This window comes from Silurus aristotelis (assembly GCF_946808225.1).
Source record: "Silurus aristotelis genome assembly, chromosome: 26".
NCBI lineage: Eukaryota > Metazoa > Chordata > Actinopteri > Siluriformes > Siluridae > Silurus > Silurus aristotelis.
The window spans coordinates 8,216,227-8,233,867 of NC_139599.1; the positions used below are offsets into that span (position 1 = coordinate 8,216,227).

General features: G+C 36.7%; 1 pseudogene across 1 annotated transcript; it reads right to left on the bottom strand.

Moving 5' to 3' along the window:
* Positions 1–262: 262 nt before the first annotated feature.
* LOC310720795 (ATP-binding cassette sub-family G member 4-like) lies at positions 263–14,344 on the bottom strand (annotated as a pseudogene). Its single transcript, XR_014538294.1, has 14 exons — positions 14,032–14,344; positions 8,921–9,038; positions 8,212–8,344; positions 8,053–8,103; positions 7,733–7,878; positions 7,054–7,177; positions 6,596–6,710; positions 5,247–5,390; positions 5,060–5,153; positions 4,789–4,957; positions 4,538–4,638; positions 1,571–1,729; positions 1,347–1,459; positions 263–573 (listed from the first exon to the last, which is right to left on the bottom strand). The product of XR_014538294.1 is annotated as an ATP-binding cassette sub-family G member 4-like (transcript).
* Positions 14,345–17,641: the final 3,297 nt, after the last annotated feature.

The following is a 17,641-nucleotide window of genomic DNA, read 5'->3' on the forward strand; positions in this document are numbered from 1 at the left end:
AACACATTTATTCACACGTTTACACTCGTTCACAGTGGTTCTGTAACAGCATCTGATTTGAGGAGATACTTACTTCCTCTGGATCCACCTCCTGAGGTTCACTGATATTTTGGAACCTAATGGGAGCAACATCACCTGCATTGATTCTAGAAGGAGCATCTTCCATTTCCATCTGTGTGTTTCTGACCATCATGAGAGAGAAAGAGACAGAACGAGCACAGACAGATGGTCAGAACAATTTTTACTATCGTGTTTTTTTTGTCTCCACAATATAATTGTTATGTGAAACATAATGCCATGTGTGGGTTTGTACAAAGTAAAACAAGCATAAAAGCTGATGTCATGCCCTAACGTTCACACTTGACTTTGTAGCGCAGCACTAGGTAAGTGGCGAACCGAAGAATGAGGAAGAAAACCCCCAACACTATGAAGTCCACATAGAGTTTTGCGTCTTCTACGTCCATGAGCTGCAACACCTCTTCGGGCTTCTGGAACTTGCAGACAATGCCTGGGCACTCCAATTCTGTTCGGTTCATGCCATAAATGGAGAGGCTCACACCCTCGAAGCCATACCTGTAAAAGTACAAGTGAAAATATATTAGATTGTAGCTTGACTGGAAGTCTTGATTCAGGTTAGTCAAAAGGTTTTAATTAATTTTCTGTAAGGACATTTTTCTAAATTTATTTTCTAAACTAACTAAAAGGAGTTCCAAGCTCTTTGAAGTTTTCTAATACTGGAAAAACTTCAGGATGAGAGTTTCTCTTTAATTGATGCATTTTTGTCATGTTAAGTTCAAATGAGGAAAATAAGGAGCTTGGCAATGGAATGACTTAGCTTTTATATAATTAATGACAGGGTTCACTACATTGCTTGACATTCAACAGTAAATGTAGTTATATTTGGTTACATAGAAATCACATCATTCCATGACATAAGAAAATAATTACAGTTGACATGATTAATAAGCAGAAGCATAAAGTGTTGGAAAGTTTGCACCGTTTTCCAATAAGACACACCGTGAAAGGGCAGTAGACAAAGTCCAAAAACATATGAATCAAACATTTAATTTTAGATTTATATTCGATATTTATATTTAAAGTGTTACCTCAATAGTCACAATCATAAAATTTCTTTATATCAAAACGTATGGATTTGTGGCTGCAATGGTATAATCAAGAACTTATTTTGCAGGATATATAAAAACATTTGTTTTACTGTCTCCAGATATATGGATTCAATGTAACTCAAGTCACCAGCTCTAAAATACTAAATGGTGATGAGTGGGTTGTACAAATTAGTCCTGTGCCAGATCTGATTCATTACAATTACGAAAGCTGCCACTGACCTGACATAAGAAAGATAGGAGGTCCAATGTAGGTGTATTGGCATGGTGTTAATAAAGAATCCAGAGAAAAGCAAGACTGGAATGGCTGTCACCAGTGCTACAAATGTAGCTACCTGCAATGAGAAATAGTGAGCTCGGAAAATATTATCGAAAGTTCAAGCTTATTCATGTAATGGTACGTGTATCAGTATTTATGTATGTGTATCTGTGATGTATTGACCCACCTGCAGGGAAGTGGAAGCAGATCCAATGAGGAGCCCCAGAGACTGAGCCACCAGGGCAGTCAAGGTGGACAGAGCTGTGAATAGAACAAATCTGATCGCTTCTGGAGGCTGACCTGTCATCCAGTACACTATACTACAGTACATTACGGGACATATGACCTATGTGTGTGGAGGCAGGTGGAGAGAGAGAAAAAGAAATTTAACAGGAGAGAGATTTTTTTAGTGTGGTTATTTTGACAGTGAGAAATGAGTTGTTACAAGCCCCCTGTTGCCTGTAAGGTGCAATAAAAACAGTTTTGCTGTTTCGTGTTTTTTACGAGTTCCCACCCACGTGACGTCACGGACAAAACCGATTTGGCACTCCATTGGTGATTCGAGGCTCCACACGTCCGGGTCATAGCGGGTTTAGCAAAAAAATTTCCCCATTTATTCTCTATGGGAGTAGGAATGTCGCAGAATTGCAGGAATTCCGAACGGGTCCGGGGGGCATATAGTTGCGAGCCACTCTGGACAACCCCGTACGAGTCGATATGCCATATGTGCATGTGCATATGCGATAGGCGCTTGAGGGCCAAGATATTTATTTTCTATGGGAAACAATTTGCCCTTTTTGGTCATGTGATTGAAAACGGCAGGAGGCTGGGGCAAAAACTGCGGGACGAGTTACGCGCCGAAATCCTAGGAACAGAAGAATAAAATGTCCTAGAATAATAAGTATGCAGGATTGTAATAGTAGCACTACTAACAATGCTTGATCTAATGCATGGTGAATCGTGCTTGCGTTTTACCCTCCACCAGGGACAAGTGGCCAGAAACTCAGAGGCTGATGAACAACTTATAGCATTGAATATGTTGCCAGGGACAATTTCAGAGTAAGGAATAAATAGAGCACGATGAAGATTGTAAATTCCTATATAGCAACAGACCAAAGCTTTGAGTCGCATGCCTTCAGTGCCAATGGTAACACAGTCAGCACTGTCAAACACATTCATTTAACCCTGTGAAATCTAAATTACAGACCCAAGTCAATCAGTAGGATTAAGAGAAAATAATAGTTTTCAGCATATAAAACGAGAACAGCCAAACATATTGGCTACAGTGCCTTGCAAAAGTATTCGGCCCCCTTGAAGTTTGCGACCTTTTGCCACATTTCAGGCTTCAAACATGAAGATATAAAACTAATTTCTTGTGAAGAATCAACAACAAGTGGGACACAATCATGAAGTGGAACGAAATGTATTGTATATTTCATACTTTAACAAATAAAAAACTGAATTGGGCGTGCAAAATTATTCAGCCCCCTTAAGTTAATACTTTGTAGCGCCACCTTTTGCTGCGATTACAGCTGTAAGTCACTTGGGGTATGTCTCCATCAGTTTTGCACATCGAGAGACTGAAATCTTTGCCCATTCCTCCTTGCAAAACAGCTCGAGCTCAGTGAGGTTGGATGGAGAGGATTTGTGAACAGCAGTTTTCAGTTCTTTCCACAGATTCTCGATTGGATTCAGGTCTGGACTTTGACTTGGCCATTCTAACACCTGGATATGTTTATTTGTGAACCATTCCATTGTAGATTTTGCTTCATGTTTTGGATCATTGTCTTGTTGGAATACAAATCTCCGTCCCAGTCTCAGGTCTTTTGCAGACTCCATCAGGTTTTCTTCCAGAATGATCCTGTATTTGGCTCCATCCATCTTCCCATCAATTTTAACCATCTTCCCTGTCCCTGCTGAAGAAAAGCAGGCCCAAACCATGATGCTGCCACCACCATGTTTGACAGTGGGGATGGTGTGTTCAGGGTAATGAGCTGTGTTGCTTTTACGCCAAACATAACGTTTTGCATTGTTGCCAAAAAGTTCGATTTTGGTTTCATCTGACCAGAGCACCTTCTTCCACATGTTTGGTGTGTCTCCCAGGTGGCTTGTGGCAAACTTTAAACAACACTTTTTATGGATATCTTTAAGAAATGGCTTTCTTCTTGCCAATCTTCCATAAAGGCCAGATTTGTGCACTATACGACTGATTGTTGTCCTATGGACAGAGTCTCCCACCTCAGCTGTAGATCTCTGCAGTTCATCCAGAGTGATCATGGGCCTCTTGGCTGCATCTCTGATCAGTCTTCTCCTTGTATGAGCTGAAAGTTTAGAGGGACGGCCAGGTCTTGGTAGATTTGCAGTGGTCTGATACTCCTTCCATTTCAATATTATCGCTTGCACAGTGCTCCTTGGGATGTTTAAAGCTTGGAAAATCTTTTTGTATCCAAATCCGGCTTTAAACTTCTCCACAACAGTATCTCGGACCTGCCTGGTGTGTTCCTTGTTCTTCATGATGCTCTCTGCGCTTTAAACGGACCTCTGAGACTATCACAGTGCAGGTGCATTTATACGGAGACTTGATTACACACAGGTGGATTCTATTGATCATTAGTCATTTAGGTCAACCTTGGATCATTCAGAGATCCTCACTGAACTTCTGGAGAGAGTTTGCTGCACTGAAAGTAAAGGGGCTGAATAATTTTGCACGCCCAATTTCAGTTTTTTATTTGTTAAAAAAAGTTTGAACTATCCAATAAATTTCGTTCCACTTCATGATTGTGTCCCACTTGTTGATTCTTCACAAAAAATTACAGTTTTATAACTATGTTTGAAGCCTGAAATGTGGCTAAAGGTCGCAAAGTTCAAGGGGGCCGAATACTTTCGCAAGGCACTTTACCTGGGCCTCACCATGTACCTTTTTCAGATCCTATTAAATTAACATAACCCCACCTATTAAGGTTAGTGTGGTGATCATATCTGAGCACCCTTTTTACTGAACTCCAGTCAGGTCTTCAAAAAAATCTTTTATAATTTGGTATATTATATTTTATCTGAGAATGTGCATCCTGTCTTACATACTGTATACTGATATATAGAGAATAGAGTATATAATGAGAAAGGAAAAAAAAAAAAAAAAAGATCAACGCCATACCTGGAATGGAATGTCAGCAATAGTCTTGGCTAGGTAGTAAGCCTTTAAACTGTACCAGTAGTTCAGATGCTCCCTCACAAAGACTGACATCTCCAGAGGAACTGCAAAAGTAGCACAAAGTTAGCCAATTGAACAAAAACAAATGCACATTATAACTAATAGTCACTATATAACCCATTGATTATTAATAATGACCCTTCCAAAAAAAAATAAAAGGACAGACAGAAAAATAGGCACAACCCAGTACTTACATGTAAGGACAGTGGGCATTAATGCAGCAAACATGAGGAAGAGCATGGAGAAAAGGAGGAATCCAGTGTTGCTGATCACTTTGCTGGCATCATTGCCAATGTTCAGGTACAGCAGACCGATCAGAACTCCGATAAACAAATGTGACATCACCCTCAGGTGGGTCAACACCTGGACACGCAAAAACAAATCCCATTCCATGAAAATGTAAATAGTCAAATTTTCAAAAATAAACTATTTAACATGTTGTAAAGGTTAAAAAAAATATCTTACCATGTCTCTGTATATAAAAGGTTCGTTTAAAAAGAATGCAGAACTGTGTGAATGTACTGGTGGCAAAGGTACGTTTTTCAATTTGTCCTGACTCCTGTCCAAACAGAAGAGAACATGTGTAAGGAAGAGAGGCACAATGGACAGGGATGACAATGTTTGTTTACCAGAGAGTGCATGTGCCACTCACATTGTTACACTGATGGACAGGAGGTTGTGGGATCACTCTTGTCACTAGAGTTCTTGTTTTCACCCTCTGAACACATGCCAGTCTGCACTGCCTCGAAGAGCATGGGATTTAAATCACCATACTGTCCTGATGCCACTTCAATTACTGTAGAAGAACACATGAAAGCACACAGAGATTGTAGGAAAGATGTAGAGGATTTAGGGGATTTCTACTGTCTACAAACTATTTAGAGAGTAGATAAAACAGAAGATGTAATTTATGATACTGCTCATAAAAACTAAATGGCAAAAGGTTTGTGGACACAATCATCCCACTTCCAGATTTAATCAACCCATTGCCTGTGTTGTAAAGCTTAAATGCAGTATATCATATGTACACTATATGTACATAGGGAAAAATACATACACAAAATACTTTGCTCAAAAAAAGTTTGTAAAGTACCGTAATAACACTAGAAAATGAATATAAATTGACATCCAGTCTATTGGAGTCAGGCTGATGCGGAAATAACTCAATCAGAATATCCGATCGGGACGAGTAATCCACAACGAGAGTAAATGTCCAACGGAAATCAAAACCTGAAACGAAAGTAACTCCAACGGAAAAGTGTAATCCACACGGGAACTGAGTCTGGCGGCAGAACCAGCGGGAAGGCTGGTGGTCGCGGAACCACGGAATAATCAGCAAAACATTCAAGAACCGCCAGCCTGTGACGCGAGAACGTGAGTTTATAAAGTCTATTCCTTAACGAGCCACAGCTGTCGGGGATCAAGCCGGCGCAGCATAGCGGAGGCAGCGTGACTGCGACCGAGTGGGGCGTAGCAGGGGGATCCCTGACAGCCACCGAGGGGGCGTGGCAGGGGAAACCCTGACAATTGGTTAGCATACAGGTTGTCTGTAAATAATCATACACAAAGAGTACATTTGCGAGACATGGAATCTATTTGTATTCCAAATGACTCCAAGCTTTCCTCGGTTACTGTGTCAAGACGATATCCTGTATGGCTGGGAGAGGGTTGGTTTTGATGTTGTGTTCTGCCATATATATATATATATATATATATATATATATATATATATATATATATATATATATATATATATATATATATATATAATACTTCTTTCCAAGTAAAAGATTATACATCAATCTGACATAACGGTTTTTTTTTTTTTTCATAGCATACCCCCAAACATGCACACACCTGCACACACACACACTCACTCACTCACTCACTCACTCACTCACTCACTCACTCACTCACACACACACTCCACACTAACACACACACACACACACACACACACACACACACACACACACACACACACACACACATTGTACATACTGAAGTCTGCAGGATTGTGGTAAGTAGGGCAATGAAGACCCAGGTTCGTCAGATAGGGGATGAGATTTGGGACTGTGCCCTTGTATATGCACTGGCCCTGACTCAGAATGTACAGCTGCAACACTGAGCACAACAAAAGCAGGATGCAGATTAGACACTACAAATATTATATAATTAATACAATAAAAACTATCACTATCCCTAGTTTATTTTTAATTGTAGTATTGACAAATATTGATGTAGCATTCTGGGGTACATCCCTGCATAATTAATGAATCACTAGTGTTATAATTAGAATTGATAGTCAATTTGTATGAAAAATACCACAGCCCAGACTTATGTTTACTATTTAGAGTTTTTATTTTCAGTCTAACTGCTACAAACATAAATCATTCTTTATAGTTATAATTATTAAGTGTACATTGTGTTACTTTTTTTATTTGAATAGTGTCTAGTACCTTGTTGAACATCTCAAAATGTTTAGCACTGGGCTGGTGAATGGTACAGATGATGGTTCTTCTACCCAGAGCAAGTGACCTCATTAGAGAAACCACCTGGTAACAGGATGCACTGTCTAGACCACTTACACACATATATATAAACACACACACACACACACACACACACACACACACACACACACACACACACACACACACATACATACATACATACACACACACACACACACACACACACACACAAATAGATGCAAATACAGTAGTGTAAATGCTAGGTAAATACACTAAATAATGCCTTTTAAAATATATAGTTGGTTACAAAACATCATATTTGCCTAAAATTCAGTCATTGTTATGTACACATACTGGCCACTTTGTTAGCACTTTTGTATGTCGCTCTGGATAAGGGCGTCTGCTAAATCCCACAAATGTAAATATAAATGTAAATGTAAATGTAAAATGTTAATAACGCCACAAACAACAATGCAATGATCAAAGTAAATAAGATAACAAATTTTTCTCATTCTGATGTCAACATAAACCTTTGATCTGTATACATGTATGTATGGATTTATGGATGTCGCATAACTGGCTGATTAGATGTGCAGTGCAGGTCTTGATAATAAAATGATCAGTAATTAAAAATGGACATCACACATAAAAATGGTAAATGCACCTAGTTGGTTCATCAAAGAACATGACAGGGGGGTTGTTGGCCAGCTCCTGTGCAATAGCCAGCCGTTTTCGTTGACCTCCGGATAAAGAGTGTGTACGAGTGTGTGCACTCTCCTGCAGGCCTAGAGCAGTGAGGATCTCATTCACCTGTCACAAAGGACAAATCAAATGTTTTTGTAAATTCAACTCTGTGAAGTTTGCAACACAAACATAGACATAATATAATAACATAGACAAAATATATTTCTTTGTTCTAGTGTGGTTATTGTACTTTATTTCATATTAGATGGTGCAAGAATAAACCATGGCTGTTTTACTCACCAATTCTTTCTTTACTTCCATTTTCTCATTTAGCTTAAGGTTGGATGAAACCTGCAAGACATAATTGAGAGTGAGAATGTGAATAGTGCATCAGAGGAGACTGAAGAAATGTGTGAGATAAGGAAAGATGTTTTTTTTATTCCCAATGAGCCGTTTTACCATCATAGCCTCCCGTGTGGTGAGGTGTGGCAAAAGCATGTCATCCTGCATAATGTAACAGGACATCTTCCTGAAGGTGCGAAGGTCACGCGGCTTCACGTTTACCAGGATTTGACCCTCCATACCAGTCTCTCTAAACAATTAAGAGAGAGAGACAGAGATAGATAGATAGATAGATAGATAGATAGATAGATAGATAGATAAGAGAGAGAGAGAGAGAGAGAGAGAGAGAGAGAGAGAGAGAGAGAGAGAGAGAGAGAGACAGACAGACAGGCAGAGAGAGAGAGAGAGAGAGAGAGAGAGAGAGAGAGAGAGAGAGAGAGAGAGAGAGAGAGAGAGAGAGAGAGAAAGACAATACAACTTGTAGTACACACTTAAATTGATATAAGAATTAAATTGTATAAATTGTAAAGAAATGGGGGAAAAGTGTAGTGAGCAAATATCGTAAAATTAAGAAAATTAAAAGTAAACAGTTGACATGGAAAGACCAGCTGTGTTGAACTGATAATGGTTATTAAGCAGCTATGGGGGCAACTGGGGTAAAGTAAACAGGTGCAGGGACCACTGGGAAATATAGCACTGAATAAATGTATTACAATATGCATTACTTTTTTTCATTTAAATGGATGATGTGCTACCAAAACGAACAAAAAAAGAAAGACAACTAGATCTGAATGTCAGAATATTAATTTCTTTTACCCTCACTCACCTGTATCCAGCAAGAATATTCATGAGGGTGGACTTGCCAGACCCAGAAGGCCCCATAATTCCAATGAGCTCTCCATTGCAAAACTTCCCTGACAAACACTTCAGAATCGCCTTGCAAACTGAAAACATCAGACACATATCAGTTTAGGTCATTATACTCACCCAGTCCTTACCATCTTAGAGTGAATAATTTCTAATTCCTTGTAAAAATTAACAATTATCCTATACATGAATAGATAATGTTCTTATTGATAGTAAATGTGGTAGTGAAAACGCTTCACACTCAGAAAATTACACTTAGCAAGCAAGATTTTCCACATCTTTATGCAGACTGAACATGAAACATTTGTGTCGACCCCTAATTCTGTCATTCCCTTGAACTTGATAAGACGTAAAAATGCAGCTTGTTGTGTTGCAAACTACAAAACCCTTGTGTGCACATTAGCTTTGGTTTAACTAGCTCAGTGTTCACTAATGAATCCAGGTACTCTTTAAGTTAGAAGATCTTCTTTATTGTACCCAAGCAATAAATAGATAAATAAATAAGTATACAAACAAACAAACAAACAAACAAATTTGAATAAAGAAAATGCATTAAAGAAACACTGCACCTCTTCTACCTATTGTTACGAGTCGCTTGCTTGCCTGTCCTGTTCTTAGGGGACCAATACTCATACCATATTCATGTAAACAATACACATGTATTATAAATGGGTTTATTAAATGTAAACATGTAAAAATGCAAACACCATTTAAAAGGGCAATCGTGAATAATATTCAACTTAACAACCATCTGTGTTTTGCACAAAAACACCTTAATATATACTCCAAAAAGGTCTTAAATCCTAGAGGTAAAAATGCTGACACTGAGAACTCTTTAAACACTGGAAAATTTTCAAATGAATGTAAAGAAAACTTTATCAGTTACACACTTCTTTGCTGGCTATACAAGTTTCTGTAAATTAGTTTTTTCTATAGAAATGATAATGTACTTGTTTATAACTCATATGAAACTGACCTGCTTTAGCTGAAACTTCTTCAAAAATGCAACAGAGTTGCAATGCTTTTTGGAATAACTGGAGTTTGACAGAAGTTGAGCCATCAGTCAAAATGTTAATAGATAGCTATGTGCATTCCTTCCTGCATTTTGCAATAAATATCTATCAGAATATTTACCATTATAATAATTATCAAAACAACTGAAGATATATCACAAAATATGGTAAAGAATTTCTACGGAATAAAAATTTAATATGGTAATATTTCAACCAGAATGATTGTTGTTATCTGCTTTAAACCAGGCACCCACCCCACTACATATAAAGCCTTGCTCTTATCCCCACTGCATCCTCATGAATAATCTCATTTTGGTTTTGATTTATGAAGTGTTATGTGGAAATAGGTCATTTTCAGTGTAATTTCTTGTACCGTGTGACCTTTTTAAAAAAAATTTAATTTGCTTGTCCATAATGATTTTTTGTAACAGATGATTTATGACTCAATAATCATTTGTCAATGTTTCACACATTGTAGCACATAACACACAATGAACCATGAAATGTAACATGCTGACAAGTAGCTGAACATACTATTGCATAGCCTGCAGTACAGCATGATGTAGTAAACAAATTAAAGAACAAAATATTTCTTCCCTGAAACTCTCTTTCCTCCATTGGTAAAGTATAAATCCCATCTGAACCACATCCAACAGCATTTAATATACAGTAAGTGTGTGCACACTAAAACATAATGTAGACATTATGTACAAGTTGCTGTATTTGATAAATGCTTTTATTGTGCAAACCCAATCAGCTGAGGATGCCTGAATACAACCCACTTTGCCCCCAATATGGTTCAAATCCTAATGCAGACATGGTCTTCATAAACCATTAATTTTGTCTACATTTGGTTTATTTTGAATACTTGTTTAAGCTTATTCTCTTGAGGAAAACCCCATCATCAACTTATCTTTGGGCTGAAATATAATAATGCTTGAAAGAATTCCTGATGGCATCAATCCTTACCAGGTCCCCTGGCAAACAGCCTCAGAAAATCAATGATACAGCAACCTATTCCACAGTTGTTATCACTTGCAGTACCACTATATAGCTCCCAGTTTTTCCCACTTGTTGCTGGGCACCATTGTTCTATTTTTCACTTTTGTCTATTTTTACAATTTTATAATGGCTGTTATAGCAAGGATCTCCATTAGCTTGGGGTTGCAGAGGCAGGTTCTAATTTCTTTTCTTATTTGCCTTCCACAACAACCTCTGTGTCCAGAAGAATTTTTTGGAGTGGCCATAAATTTGCCTTTTACACTCCACTTTAATAAGTGCACTTACTCTCAGTGGTTTAAATATTGTAACAGTTGTTTGTGAAAATAACCATGAATTGTCATGTTAAGCTGTAAAACACAGGGCCTACAACAGCACAGTATCACCTCAGGTTTTGCTCCTACCAGATTAGAGCAACAAAACCAAGGCCATGCAAAGCACACTGGATATTTTTTTGTTTTGTGCACCATTCTGGGTAAACTGGGTAAATCCCAAATGTTCAGCTATTCCAAAAAACATAAACTAGCCTGTGTGACACAAAAAATATGTGTAAAGAATGGTAAAAAAAAAAAAAATAATCATTTGCATGTTATATTCTGATATAAACAATTGACTGCAGATCTTGTGAAATATGTTATATATTATTACATGCAATACATTGCTGCCACATTGGTTGATACATGTATGAATGAGCAGAGGTTCACATGTTTTTATTATACTGCAAAATATCATTAAAAAAGAAGTGGTCACTAAATAGTTAAGGCTCCATTTGCTCTGACCCCAGCACAGCTAGATGGTCATTTTAAAGCTGTTAATAAAGAAAATATGCAAAAATACAGAACAGAACAAATAAACCAAAATTATTTAGGTGGAATAAATAGAACAATATAATGCGTGACTGGAAAAGAAGAGCTGTGGCTGTAATCTAAATTAATCCAAATAATTTCTTTTAAGATGCTTTGCAGTTCCCACAGAGATTTTGTATCAATTTAAATAATGGCATTTTGTACTTATGATTTTGTAGTTACATGTTTTAAAAAAAATAAAAATAGTTACTGGTTACTTATCACCTATAAACATCTTACTGCTGCAGAACACTTATTGCCTGTCATGGACATCTGATACTCCTCATATAAACATAAAGTAAATATATACACTCTTGATGTCCAGACAGTTTGTTTCTTCAAACATTTGCCTGAAATACTAGTTGAATAGTTGAATAGACTACTTGGATATTTCTTTCTTTCTGACCTTGTGATGCGGTTCATAGATAACACTCCAGCTGACTGTTTACTTTCTAAATAATACTTACAGTGCTTGGACTTATGCTTCGAGTCATTGTCTTGTTGTATGGTGATTACAGTTAGCAGCAGTTCAGATGGTATTGCATGGTGTTGAAGTATAGAGTAGTAGCCATATTGGTTTAATATTTCTTTCACCATTTAACCTACATTTAATAGTATATGTATATCATTTTTCTAAAGTTTTGCTCATTATAAACATTAAACATTACTATAAAACATACTTTGGAAAATAAGTTTTGTTTAAATATATAAGAATTATATAAAATAAATAGAAAAATAGAAACATCCTTTTAATGGAAACATCCTTTTATGCGTAGCTTTACATATTGAAAAAATAAATAAATAAAAATAATGCTCTGTCCTGTTCTATAAGTGCACAGCTAAATGGATATGATTTCACCCGTTGTTCCCAAGAGAGCTGAAGTGTGTGTCAGCATTATGTGTGACACCAGCCCATGCATCCTGCTAAAGGCCCAAAAATAAGCATGTTACATGAGTTTTTACTGGTGTCAGTTTCTCTGTATATGTGAATTAGAGCACTAACAAGGTAATTTTACTGATGTGTCCCTGTAAGAAAAAAATTTAAGAGTGGCACTGCATAAGCAGCCAGTGTTTTAGTGTTTAAATAGAGTGTATGTGTGTAAACAAGTGAACGGCTAATGGACCAGTTAAGCATCAGAAAAAAGGTAGGAGAATAATAGAGCAGGGAGATGCACAGTAAATCATCAGTATCAATCCCAACACTAAGTGTGGAAATGAAAACAATGCATCTGCTATGTGTCACTATGAAGAAATGCTGTTTAGCTGCGGTTTTCACCTACTTGTACAGTGTAAGCTGACTAATCATTTATTGCCAGTTTAATTAGAGGTATAGTATTTTGTAAAAAAGAATTGCACTGATAAACCTGAACCGAAGCGCAAAACAAAGTGGAAACATAACCTTTTTTTCTTTATTTAATCTTTCTTTCTGCTTAAAAAAAAATTTACCAGCATACAAAGAGAAAAAGCACACCTTTTAACATACCATAAATTTGGATATTTTTTTAAAGAATTTAGCTAACTATTATTTAGTTTTTTCATGAAATATATCAAATTGGCACAATTTAACCCTTGGCTGTTACCTGTTTAAGGGTGGAAAATGAATGGCAATCTAACCAATCTACACAATATCAACATATTTGGTTTAGTAATTATTTACTTCAGGATTTATAAAGGAAGCATTTAAGCACATCATTAAAATGGCAAAATTTTATTAGATTGATTTTCACCAGTATGGGGTGAAAAAGATTTGTAAGTATTTTTGTATGTGTTCTGTTTATTCTGATAAATGCATTTATCCTGAAATGTGAAGTGGTGGATAAAGTACACCATTTTTCTACTGGATTATTCAGATCCAATGCTTCAATATTACCCCATTAACAGTAAAATTGCTCGTTTTGAGTAAATTTTAAATAATAGTTGCTTTTTCAAGTACTCCAGTAATAAAATTAAAGGCACTGATCTATGAGAAGTATATCTTAATAATTAATGAAATTCAATGGACCATCATACCTTTTAAAGGAGATGGATTTCTTTTTAATAAACAATATTTATCATATTAATGTTGTAGGCAAGTCAAACAATTTCACTGAATCTTAGAATTCAACTGCTTCCAAATGCTAACCATCTAATCAAACAATGTTGCCAACAAAAGAAGACCACATCAACTGGCAAATTATAAATAATCTATGTATTCTAAACTATAAACTAAGTACCTTTCTTCCTGCAGCATGGGCCCTCATTAACAATGTAGGAAAGCTCGGTGAACTCCAGGTCTACAGTCGAGCGCCGTGGTAGGTGTGAGAACCTCTGCTCCATTGTGATGTGGTTCAACATGGCTGCGTCCGGAGGGGCTTCCCCTGTCTCTTCCATTTGGATGGAGACCGTCCCTTGCTCTGTACTTTCAGCCATAGCAGCAATCTGTAAAGCGGAGACACTGTGAGAATGTGTTGACTGCATTACATTGCCACACAGGACTCCTGTATTTATACAGTTTCTAACTTCCTGACTTGTTTTCCAGAATATTGTTTGTTTGGTTTAGTCTGGTCTACTTAGTCCCCAAGCACTTTGTTTATATATACACACACACAATGGTTTTTAATAAGTATTCACCCCCATGACCTTTACAGATTATGTAGTGGACCTCAACTGAATTTAAGTAGGATTATATGTCATTAATTATAAGGAAACAGACCATAATAATAACACACGGGACATCAATATAGTTTGCAAAACTAATTAATAATTGAATGTGACTTTCGAGCACAACGTCCTGTACCAGAACACATTTTGTGGGGTTTTCAATGGGTGAATACTTATGCAATCAGAGTTTTACTCTTTTATATTTGGTGTGTGTGTGTGTGTGTGTGTGTGTGTGTGTGTGTATATATATATTTGTTTTTTTTAATCATTATGTTAACATTGTGAATAAAAGTGTGTGTGTGACATACATACATATATATATATATATATATATATATATATATATATATATATATATATATATATATATATATATATATATATATATATATATATCTTATATTGTTATTCCAAATTTTCCGAGGAATTTTAATTATTGTTATTCGGTAATAAAGTGGAATACTGGAATTCGTTATTGTTCTTCATGTTGATTCTAGTGATGCCTAACCCTCTCTCCCTCTTATATCCTGAGAAGTGAACCGTAACAGACTTACCGCAGGGTCACCAAATTTGATAAGGCACTATTACAGGTTATCGAAATCCGTTTCCTCCCTCTATTTCCATGCAACGACTTGAATGTTCTCCATATTCACTGTAGTGATGCCTAACACTCTTTGTATTATATCCTGAAAAATATTTGGGTCTCATATCAACCGTAGAAGGACTTACCGCAGGGTCACCAAAAATGATAAGGCACTATTACAGGTTTTCGAAATCCGTTTCCTCCCTCTATTTCACATGCAATGACTTTAATATTCTCCACAAAGCCATTAAAATAATGACCTATGTGGTTGATAATGTCTAACACACCAGTCTGATTATTTCAATCTGATTAAGTGTCCACAAGTGTCTCATGAATGTAACCACTAATTTTAACCACAAATGTAAAACATACATCCCATTTAATACTGTTGTATAGTGTAATATACATGTAATAAATCAAAGAAAGTTTTTAATATTTCTAATTTGTGCTAAAAATAATAATCATAAAAAATGACATATTTTTACAACTTATTTGTTTTAATGGTAACTTTAATACTCAAATATTAATAGTAAATAATAACAGGGGAAGGGAGGAGAATCTTAAAATGTGCACGCCGCACAGCTGTAGGACTTGATGGGATCGGGCTCCTGAACAGACTGTGTATGAATCCAACGGTCACACACATCACACTAAATCTGTAACAACAAAGGAAACATTTCATGTAAATATCTGAAACATCTGAGCTGGGATCCACATACAACATATTCTATTTTAAGTCAAGAGGTTCAGAAAGGTCAGAACACTGTCATTAACTGCCCTATTTAAACAGCATTTTACCCAAGTAGATGATAGCAGTTGTTTATTTTCTTTCCTCAATGTCTTTTTTTGCCCATTGCTCTTCTCCCCACAGCTGTGGCACAGCTCAGTTAGGTCATGTGGTCACCATTAAAAGCAATACAACTTGTCAATAATTGCATGCATTTGTTAATCATTTAAATAATGTATTACATAAGTTAAAACCATAGAATTAAACAAAAGTACCAGTCTCGTTTAGCAGGGTCGTTGCAATCTGTCTTCGATACAGATTTCCTGCAGCAGTGTTGTTAGCAAATGTCAGAGGCTCCTCTGGCAGTAGTTTCGCTGCATACTAACATGGCAAATTTATAACTGATTTATCATTGTTTAGAAGATAATTAAAATATAGACCACCAAGCTGTTAATACAATAGAAACCAAAGAATTCTGTGACATCAAAACATTGTTTAAATAATAATAAAGTAGACATAGAATTGCTGAAATGACAAAAACATAAACTTACTTTCAGGACAAATATTCCCATATATCTGTGCTGGATGCCCACCTGGATATATGGCAGCCTTGTTTTCTGATGAAGGCCCTAAAAGGTATAAGAAAAGTAAAACTATGCCAATTACATGTTTACACATATTGATCCCCTTTTGCTGCTAAAACAGTTGTGACCCATCGAGCATAAACAGCATGAACTTCTTTAGCAATTTAAGCTACAGTAGCTCGTCTGCTGGATCGGACCACACAGGCCAGTCTTTTGTAGATTTGGAGATGCTCTGAACCAGTCGTCTAACCATCACAATTTGGCACTTTCCACACAACAACTTTGTGGACAAAATGTCCAATTGCTGCCTAATAAAGTATATCCCACCCACAAACAAGTGCCATGATGAAGAGCTATTCAGTGCAGTCCATTCACCAATGACACTGTTACAATGTCAATGTTATGGCTGGTCTGTGTATATGGATTCGGTGGTTACCTTGTGGACTGCAAACACTGTTGGAGTTTTTTTTTATAATTTCCCAGGGGATCCAAAATAAGGCTTCTTCTTTCCGAAGGAAAGATTGCCTATAGAAATTGTTATTGCTCATATATTCTTTTAAGGGCTTTCTTTTCTCGTCTTTGATTATTGTTTTTTTACAGTGTAAAAAAAGAGTTTATTTGGCCCTATTTTGGACAGGAGCACATGCGACTTGTTGCCTCCCCATGCATCTTGTATGCCTTTGTGTGACAAAAAATATCAATTTAAATAACTTTTATGTAGTTTATCAAAATGTGGGGTTTTTTTAATTTACACTGTATAGACAAAAGTATTGGGACACCGGACTTGCCCAGCCTTGCCTTCGCAAAGCCGAAGGCACACAATTGTATAGGATGTCTTTGGATGCAGTAGCATGACATTTTTCCTTCACTGGAACTAGTAGACCCAAACCCGTTCCAGCACAACAATTCCCCTGTGCACAATGCCAGCTCCATGAAGATATGCTTAGCATGAGTTGGAGTGAAAGCCAAACCTACTGAACAACTTTGGGGTGAATGTGAACGCTGACTGCACCCCAGGCCTCCTCACCTTACCTACCTATCTGACATTACTAACACCCTTGTGTCCAGAGGTGGGAAGTAGATTTTTTTTGTATCAGTACTTTACTTCACTATTTATTTTTCTAACTTTTTACTTTCACTCTTTATATTTTTACACAAATATCTGTAATTTCTACTTCTTACATTTTCAAAACTGGCTCGTTACTTTAGTTTTACTAAAGCACTCTCACACGTTCACTTAGGTTTGTTGAAAGTGGTGTTTTGGGTCGTCTCTTATCTCAGAGATCCCT